The sequence below is a fragment of the Mustela nigripes genome, chromosome 17 (assembly GCF_022355385.1).
Source record: "Mustela nigripes isolate SB6536 chromosome 17, MUSNIG.SB6536, whole genome shotgun sequence".
Classification (NCBI taxonomy): domain Eukaryota; kingdom Metazoa; phylum Chordata; class Mammalia; order Carnivora; family Mustelidae; genus Mustela; species Mustela nigripes.
The window spans coordinates 1,473,755-1,483,468 of record NC_081573.1 but is presented as its reverse complement, the minus strand read 5'-3'; the positions used below and the strand labels follow the sequence as shown (position 1 = coordinate 1,483,468).

At 38.3% G+C, this 9,714-nt stretch overlaps 2 pseudogenes; one reads left to right on the top strand and one right to left on the bottom strand.

The window, feature by feature from the left end:
• Positions 1-5,621: 5,621 nt before the first annotated feature.
• On the bottom strand, positions 5,622-7,748 carry LOC132005824 (zinc finger protein 678-like; annotated as a pseudogene).
• On the top strand, positions 6,856-7,008 carry LOC132006270 (U4 spliceosomal RNA; annotated as a pseudogene).
• Positions 7,749-9,714: the final 1,966 nt, after the last annotated feature.

The following is a 9,714-nucleotide window of genomic DNA, read 5'->3' as shown; positions in this document are numbered from 1 at the left end:
GTCATAAGCAGACATAGTCTTATTGAAATTATGCAAATGCATATTTTGTCATAAAAGTAGAATAGGTACTGAGAATTTCTGAACTTGGGAGGAATCTGGAAGGGAGGAAAGAGAAATGTTTCAATTTGTTTCCAAAATTATTTTTTCTGCAATGGCTAGGAGTCAATCAATCTAAGACAAAAAGTTTAAGTCTGTAAAAACAAAACATTTCTAAGGCTCTTTTTACGTTTCAGTTAGTTAACATATAAGGTAATATTCATTCCAGGAGTACAATAGTGACTATACAAGGCCATATAAAACCTGGTGCTTGTCACGATTGTACTCCTTAATCCCTGTAACTAATTTAACTCATCTGCTTACTTACCTCGACGCTGGCTTCCATCAGCTTGCTCTCTATAAGTAAGAGTCTGTTTCTTTCTTTGCATCTCCCTTTCTTTTTTTCTTTCTCATTGCACACTTTTTCATTTCTTGAATTCTAAAGAGTGATTTTTTAAATGATTTTATTTATTTATTTGACAGACAGAGATCACAAGTAGGCAGAGAGGAAGGCAGAGAGAGAGAGAGAGAGGAGGAAGGAAGCAGGCTCCCTGCTGAGCAGAGAGCCTGATGTGGGGCTCGATCCCAGGACCCTGGGAACATTACCTGAGCCTAAGGCAGAGGCTTTAACCCACTGAGCCACCCAGGCACCCTCATTTGTTGAATTCTACCTATGAGTGAAATCATATGGCATTTCTCTTTCTCTGATTGATATCACTTAGCATAATACTCCCTAGCACCATCCACATTGTTGCAAGTGGAAAGATTCCATTCCTTTTTATGCTAATATTCCATTGTACCTACATATCAAATCTTATTTATTCATTCAATAGTCAGTGACAATTGGGTTGGACTGTTTGAAGCAGAAATGCTCATTGCCTCTCGCCCCTGAACTGCTCCTCCAGCAAATCAGCACCATGGACAGAGTCAGAACCTGAGCCCATACTCCTCAAGGTACTGACTACAGAGGAAGGCCCCACACAGCAGTGCAGCTGCTTTCCTGAAATGTCCCCCCATCTGCAGTGGATCTAACCTTGACAGTGGTTATATTGTTACAGACTGTGACTGGATCCTGGCCAAAGGACCAAGTGGAACTCGGAGACCTTGGAAGACCAGAGGTTGATTTCACACTGGTGGGCTCAGAAGAGAGTACTCTTAAGGTCTGAATCCCGAGCACAAACAAAGGGGGTATTTATACATTTTTTCTTCCATATCTGTGCCACTCTTGCAGCTGTGGCTGGTAGGGCTAGGGAAAAGCCTGGGATGTCCCTGGGACCGGGACTGAGATTCCCCTGCTGGACTGGTCAGCCACTTCAGAACATAGGGTTTCCTTATCATTATACATGGGAAACGAGGATTTGGGTGCAACCACAGCACACACCTTGCTAATCCTGCCTATTCCACTATCCAGGAGGCTTCTTGCTCCCCATGTTTGTGACATTTTTAAGCTATACCTAAATGTGTTGGGGGCTATGAGGCCTGGTCGAGAGCATTGCCCCACTAGGTTAAGGTTTCAACTGATGCAGGCCTAATTCTGCTGAGGGCTGGATAGCGCAGCAGATAAGCATGGTCTGATAGTCTCTTGCCTTTTCCTCTGATCCCCATATCTCTCTCAAAGAACCCCTTGCTAATCTGCCACAAACATCTCTCAGGCTTGTGGGCCAGAGCAACTTCAAGGAGGTAAATTCTTCTGTACCCAAGACACTGGAGAACTTTAAATGTGTACCACAATAGACACTTTCCTCCTTAGGTTGATGTTTGTCCAAGGCTTTCACAAGCCAAGCCACTGAAATACATCCTGCCTCCAGCAAAGGTAATGCCTTCTCGTTCCTACTTCTCTCCTATATACTTAGTTTCTTCAGATAGCTTCCCATTATCCATTTACCTATATCCTGTTTTCCTGTAGTTCCTTACTACCTAGTTCATCCCTAAAAGCTTCTCATTTTCCATTAACCTATATCCTGTTTCCTGCAGTTCCTGACTATCTAGTTCATCTCTAAAGCTTCTCATTTTCCTCTTTTTTTTACAAATTTTATTTATTTATTTATTTGACAGAGAGAGATCACAAATAGGCAGAGAGGCTGGCAGAGAGAGAGGGGAAGCAGGCTCCCTGCTGAGCAGAGAGCCCAATGCGGGTCTTGATCTCAGGACCCTGAGATCATAACCTGAGCTGAAGGCAGAGGCTTTAACCCATTGGGCCACCCAGGCGCCCCTAATGCTTCTCATTTTCTTTTAACCTATATCCTGTTTTCCTTCAGACTCCAGAGCAAAAAGCACATATTTCTGCTACCTCCCATGGCTTTTTGAGGGACATGACTACTCAAGAGGCAAGACCCTGTCCCCCATCCCTGCTGCCAGTCTGTACCCACTATAGATTACACTAGAATAACTTGTGCTGAACTAAGAGAAATTATCTGATGAGTGCTTGAGCCCTTTGATGTCCTTTGCACAAATGTAACCACTACCCCAATTAAACTGCCTATAAAAGAAGCTCTAAAATAAAATAAAATAGATAAGCCTGACTACTGACCAGAACTCGTTTGCGGCTCTCCTATTCCTTTTGCCAACACCGCCCCTCCTTTGGAACTCCTGGACCTGCCAAGGCTGGACCCCAGCATAAATGATTGCATCATCCAAACCCCATTCCATCCAGTGCCACTGATCTAGACCTGGGCCATCACAGTCATCACTGTCATCCAAGAGCATCTGGTCCTCGGTTACAGACAAGAATTCTGTTAAATCATGAAGATAAAGTCTTCCCTACTCCTTTAAATCTAACATATTTGGACGCTTGGGTGGCTCAGTGGGTTAAAGCCTCTGCCTTCGGCTCAGGTCATGATCCTGGGGTCCTTGGATTGAGCCTCACATTGGCCTCTCTGCTCAGCAGGAAGCCTGCTTCCCCCCCCCCCCCCTCTCTGTGTGTGTGTGTCTGCCTGCCTCTCTGCCTGCTTGTGATCTCTGTCAAATAAGTAAATAAAATTTTTAATACTAACATATTTGCCAGTTCACATTCCCCATTACATGTATTCACCAGATGACACCACTAAGCCTGTGTCTTGAAATGACTAAAGCCAGCCATATCCAGTTCCTTCCCCACAACAGAGTTTTTCACATTTTCTTTTAATAGGTCTTCCCTTTCTCTCTAAGGATGTTGTTTTCATCGAATCTTACTGAGACTCGCGTCCCACATCCAGGCCTAAATATTTGAATAAATGCCCTTTGCAAGTCCATCTCTCTAATATCAATTGTTTAGTGAGAACACCCTTGCCCCAATTCAGGCAACAAAGAATGGTTGTGATGCCTATGGAACTGGAAACAAAAATGAGGAAAAATACAACTGGAGATTTGGAAATAACTAGGAAATAAAACAAGAAGAAATTATCCTTCTAATGCTGAGTCTGTTGTTCACCCCAGACCACTGTTCTGCACATGCTAATTCATCATGTTATAATATTTTATATCTCTTACCTGAGCTACAATATCACTCCATTTAGAATAGTTCTCTTCTACTTCTGTCATATCTGTTACACACACATCAAGGTCATATGTGCATATGTACTTCATAGACACATCAAAACAACAGCTCAATGTAACATAACTTTACTAGGGTCCATGATTCAGTAAGTCCAGACTAGGCCATTTAAACTAAAATGGTTTAGGTAAGCTCTGTGGAAATCTTCTCTAAGGGACATGGGAGGGGAAGCCTTGGGAAAAATGAGATGGCTGCTCACAAGGGTGGCTTGTTGTCATATCAGAAGTTACATTGCTTTGTGACTCTGCAGGGTGTTGTCTAGGGAACACACTAGTGAGAAGGGTAGATGTCAGTTCAAGGCTCCTGGAAAACCCCTGGTTACACACAGAAGATGCCAAATAGCAGTACAATGGAGTTGACTACGAGGTCAACCATACCTCCATATAATCTGTAACATATCAACAATAATAACACAGTATTCATAAAGAGGAGAAAATGATACAATAGATAAACTTCAGGGGGGAATCACACATGGTTTTAACTTAAGGAACTGAGAGAATGGATTCCTAGGAATTTTATTCCACTCCATTACCAAGTAGAGGATAGATACCATCAGTTCTCTACTACCTTCAATAAAGTGAGATAGTTTCACATCAGTGGTGGGATAACACATCATTCATTACACACCCATATTAAGATGTTAAAAACCATTATGTTTTATTAATTAAAATATATTAAGTACACAGACTATGTTATGCATTTCAAGTCCACTCTATTATCCCTGTACAAAATACGGGATGCAAGTGTTAAAAAGTACTCAAATGCTGGTATCATGATGTGGGAGTAGTGATTACCATATATTTTAGGCCTGAGAATCATTAACAAATGTGTGTGTCCAATGATATGGCATTGTAGGGAAGAGTGAGCTATGCTCTTTTTGTTATCTGTGAGGATTTCTGAATTTCAACCACATCAGCTCCTACTCTCTAAAGATCACTATTACAAAGATATGTTAGTACTGAACTGGACTGCCACTTCTTTTTCTGTAAAGAACAATTAGTAAAACCTTGTATTTCTAGTTCGAGGAAGTTCTTTAGTTTTATTTATTTGACAGATGGAGATCACAAGTAGGCAGAGAAGCAGGCAGAGAGAGAGGAGGAAGCAGGCTCCCTGCTGAGCAGAGAGCCCAATGCTGGGCTCGATCCCAGGACCCTGGGATCATGACCTGAGCTGAAGGCAGAGGCTTTAACCCACTGAGCCACCCAGGCACCCCAGTTCTTTAGTTTTAATAAATGAATAACAATCATGATCTGAACACCTATCTCCTGGTAACTTACATCAATATTATAACCATAAACAGCATCTCGATTTAGATTTTCTTCATTTGTTGCATATTATCCTGTCCTTCATCTTCCATGGAAAATTAGGGATGCATGAGTCCCATCTAATGCAGAAGGGCATCAAATATCTTTGATATACCTATAATCAGCCACATGGTTTCACGCACACACAGTAGGAATAAATAAATTTTCTGAAGTGATTTGAGAATTAAGTACATTATTATTAGTCACAAATCTCAAATAGGGTCAATGTAATGAAAAAGCACATTGAAATTAAGTATATCTATATTAAAGTCCACCCATTAAATCTCTTGCATATAACAACATATCTATTTTCTTTAACTTTGTCTTTTTCCTTGGAATAACTGTTTTGATACAGAGTACTGTCTGAATAGAGTGACTGATGCATGGCTTTCTACTTGCTATCTGTCAAATGTTATTGACATCTGATGATCAATTAAATAGTTTTCTAAACACTGGTATATTTTAATCTACTTACTTTAATGTCCTCTCTGGTATTTGCTTAAGCGCATATTGAAAAGAAGGCCTTTGCACATTCATTAGGTTTCTGGGGTTTGCATTTTTTGACACTGAGTACAGATTCAATTCCAGTTAAAGGTTTGACCACTTTTTTCACATTTTCCAGTTTTCTTCCTATGATAATGATGACGATAAGTTGTGTGCTCCAGAGAGAGAGAGAGGTAAGACACATTCTTTGTATTTGCATACTCTCCAATATGAAATCTCTGATGTGGTGTATGGTAGAGCAGTCCTTAAGCATTTGTTCCACATTCTTTACATTTGTAAGGTTTCTATCCAGTATGAATTCTATTATGGTTACTAAGGTGTGAGTGTTGTTGAAAAGTCTTTCTAATTTCTTTACATTTATGTGCAATTCTGTGATAAATTCTGTGATGAGTAAGTGTTGAGAACAATCTAAAGGCCTTGCCACATTATTTACAATTCTGAGGTTTCTCTCCAGTATGAATTCTGTGATGTTGAGTAAGAGCTGAGTGCTGTTTAAAGGCCTTTCCACATTCTGGACATTGGTACATTTTTCTCCAGTATGAATTCTGCTATGTTGAATAAAGTTTGAGTACCTGTTAAAGGCCTTGCCACATTCTGGACATTGGTAAGGTTTCTCTCCAGTATGAATTCTTTGATGCTGAATAAGGGCTGATTGCCTCTTAAAGGCCTTGCCACATTCTGGACATTTGTAAGATGTCTGTCCAGTATGAATTCTGTGATGATGAATAAGGGTTGAGTGCCTGTTAAAGGCATTGTCACATTCTTCACATTGGTAAGGTTTCTCTCCAGCATGAATTCTGTGATGTTGAGTAAGGCCTGAGTGCCTGTTAAAGACCTTGCCAGATTCTTTACACTTGCAAGGTTTCTCTCCAGTACGAATTTTGTGATGTTAAGTAAATGCTGTGTGAAATTTAAAATTTTTGCCACATTCTTTACATTTGTAGAGTTTATCTCCAGTATGGATTTGCCTGTGTCCAGTTAATGATCAGCAGTCCTTAAAGGTTTTACTAAATTCCTCACATTTGTATGGTTTCTCTACAGAATGGTTTCTGTGATGCCGAAATAGGGTTGAGCTGAATTTAAAGGTTTTGCTACATTCTTTACATTGGAAAGGTTTCTCTCTGTATGTATGTTTGAATATTTGATTGGAGCTTTTGCTGACAGAAACACACTGCTTTGCAGACACAGTTGACTTAAAAAGTAAGGTTTTGCATGATGTTTTTTATATCCTTCACTATTCTGGTCATTTTGATTCTTATCAAGTGCAGTTGTCTCCAAGGGGCTATGTCCTTTATGGTATCTTTGATGCCCTTCATGCTCCCCATCATTGTCCCAGTATGCCATTAAGTACACATTTTCAACAGCATTATTTTTGTATATACCCATTGACACTTTTTGGAAAGAAGCTTCTATGCTTGGCTTCTGCAGGCAGCTTTGAGTGTCATGTGAAGATACAGCTAAAAGATATCAAATAAGAAAAGCTTTGCACACTGGCAATATTATAGCCAATGAGCTTTATCCAAGGCACAATTATTGCTAACTGAAAGCTTTTCCAAAAGATATCAAATAAGAGAAAAGTAAAATCATTCTACTTATCACATTCAGATGAATATATGAATGTCTTCTAATATACAAGCTTCAAGTCAATTAAAGAATGTCAGAAAGATGGCCGAGAAGGAATCATGAGGACTTCATTCCTCCATGGATACAGAAGTTTGCACACAACATACAGACCACATATCCTAATAGATAATTCTGTGGTATTGTCATCTTGTAACACACATCATTTTCCTCTATCTCTAATAATCAGCGAAAGTGTCATATGAGAATATAATTGTGGAAGGGTGGGTTCTTAAACATAAAACTGAAATGAACCCAAAGAATACAGTAAAAATAGGAACATATCCACAATAGGAAGAGTTGGTTGTCCGAAAAGATCAACAAAATTGACAGCTCATGAACTAAATCAAGAGCAAATAAATGAGAAAAGACCACCTAAAAGGAGAGGTGAAGAACTAAAAACAGACACAGTAGAACTAATACCATAGAAATAAAAGTAATTATAAAAGGAGACAATGTATAATCATGTGCCAAGAAAGTGATACCAAAAGACAACAACAAATTTCAAAAAAGGTATAACCATCATGAAGAAATATTTTAAAATTACAACTTATCAACAATTACTAAGCACACTGAAAGAGTAATGAAGAAACTCCCAACAAGGAAAAGTCCTGTGCTAGATAAATTCACTGGAGAATTCAAACAGACACTTGATGACAAAGGACTTCAAATCTCCTCAAACATTTCCAAGGAGTGAAGATCAAAGAAATCAGCAGAACATGCTCTCTAGGGCACCAGCGTTACCAGGTCATCCGAGCCAGGAGAAGACACTATAGCTAAAGAAGTCTACAAACTACTTCCTGTGAGGGATATTCATGCCAAGTCCACAATAAAACACAACAAACTAAGTCAAAAGCAGATTTTACCATTTGGCAACATAATCAAGTGAAAAATCTTCCTGGAATTAAATGTGTTCCAATATGGAAAACTATAAATTGAAGATTCCAAAATAACAGAATGAAGGTCAAAAAAGACATGATCATATTAATTGAGACAGAATGCAAGTATGAGCATATTGGACTTATCATGATTAAAAATACTCAATAAAAGTACCTGGGTGGCTCAGTCATTAAGCGGCTGCCTTCAGCTCAGGTCATGATCCCAGCTTTCTGGAATCAAGCTCAGCAGGAAGCCTTTTTGTCCCTCTCCCATTCCCCTCTGCTTGTGTTCTCTCTCTGGCTGTGTTTCTCTCTGTCAAATAAATAAATAAAATCTTTTTAAAAAATAAATTAAAATTTTAAAAAATAAAAACACTCAGTAAGCAGAGATAGAAGAAACCCTCTCAACCTAATAAAAGTCAAATATGTATGAAAAGCTGATTCAATAGTAAAAAACTGCAAACTTCTCCTCTAAGATCAGAAACAGTGGGATGAAGGGATTACAACACTGCCTTTGAGCATAGTACCAGATATTCTAGTCAGAACAATTAAGGAAGAAAAAATATGTAAAAAGAATCCAAGTTGAAAAAAGAAAAAGTAAAATTATCTGTGTCCACAAATGATGTGATATATAGAAAATCATTAAGAATTCTAACTTCAGTTTTTCCTGTTCTGCTATTGTTTGTATTGTTTATTTTGCTAATCTTTTTTTCAACAAGATTTTCCATTTTCAAAAATTTTTATGCTCTACATGGTTGAGTTAAGAAAAAAGTTGTGGGGCACCTGGGTGGATCAGTGAGTTAAAGCCTCTGCCTTCAGCTTAGGTCATGATCCCAGGGTCCTGGGATCAAGCCCTACATCAGGCTCTCTGCTCAGTGGGGAGCCTGCTTCCCTCTCTCTCTCTCTCTCTGCCTGCCTCTCTCTGCCTACTTGTGATCTCTGTCTGTCATATAAATAAATACAATCTTGAAAAAAAAAGAAAAGAAAAGAAAAAAGTTGGAATAAACATCTTTTCTATTAAAAGAAGGGAAAAACTGATGCGCCTGGGTGGCTCAATAGGTTCAGCCTCTGCTTTCAGATCAGGTCATGATCTCAGGCTCGTGGTATTGAGCCCCACATGGAGTGCTGCTCAGCAGGGAGCCTGCTTCCCCCTCTCTCTCTGTCTGCCTCTCTCTGTCTACTTGGGATCTCTGTCAAACAAATAAAATCTTTAAAAAAATAAAATAAAATAAGGGAAAAACTACTGAAAATTAGTTTTCCCTTCAGAAAAAACTACTGAAATTTAGTAGAGAAAGAAAATAACAAAAATGTGACATAAATATAATAGAGCAGAATAAACAATAACAATACATTGAATGTAATGCTCATTTTATTTTTTTATTGTTTTTTCTTTTTGTTGGTTTTTAAAAAAACATTTCTTTTTTATTAACATATAATGTATTCTTTGTTTCAGGGGTATAGTGCTCTTTTTAACAAAAATAATAAATAAAACTGGCAATGCTTTAATTAGATCAAAAATTACATACTGATCAGTTAACTTAGAAAAATAATACCCAGATAATTCATAAAAATGCACAAGTTACTAAGACTGAATTGTCAACCTTATACTAAATAAATTGGGAATCTTCTTAGACCAGAATAACAGTTTAATTTGGAAACAAAACTGTCCCAGCACAGAAAAGCCCAAGACCTAGGAATGATGCTATATTTGATGGAGTCACTCTGTTCCCTAAATGAAATCTTGAGAGAGATGATACATCTCTCTTTTATTCAGATTCATTATTTTTTCATTCATTCATTCATTCATCCATTCATTTATTCATTTATTCATTCATTAATT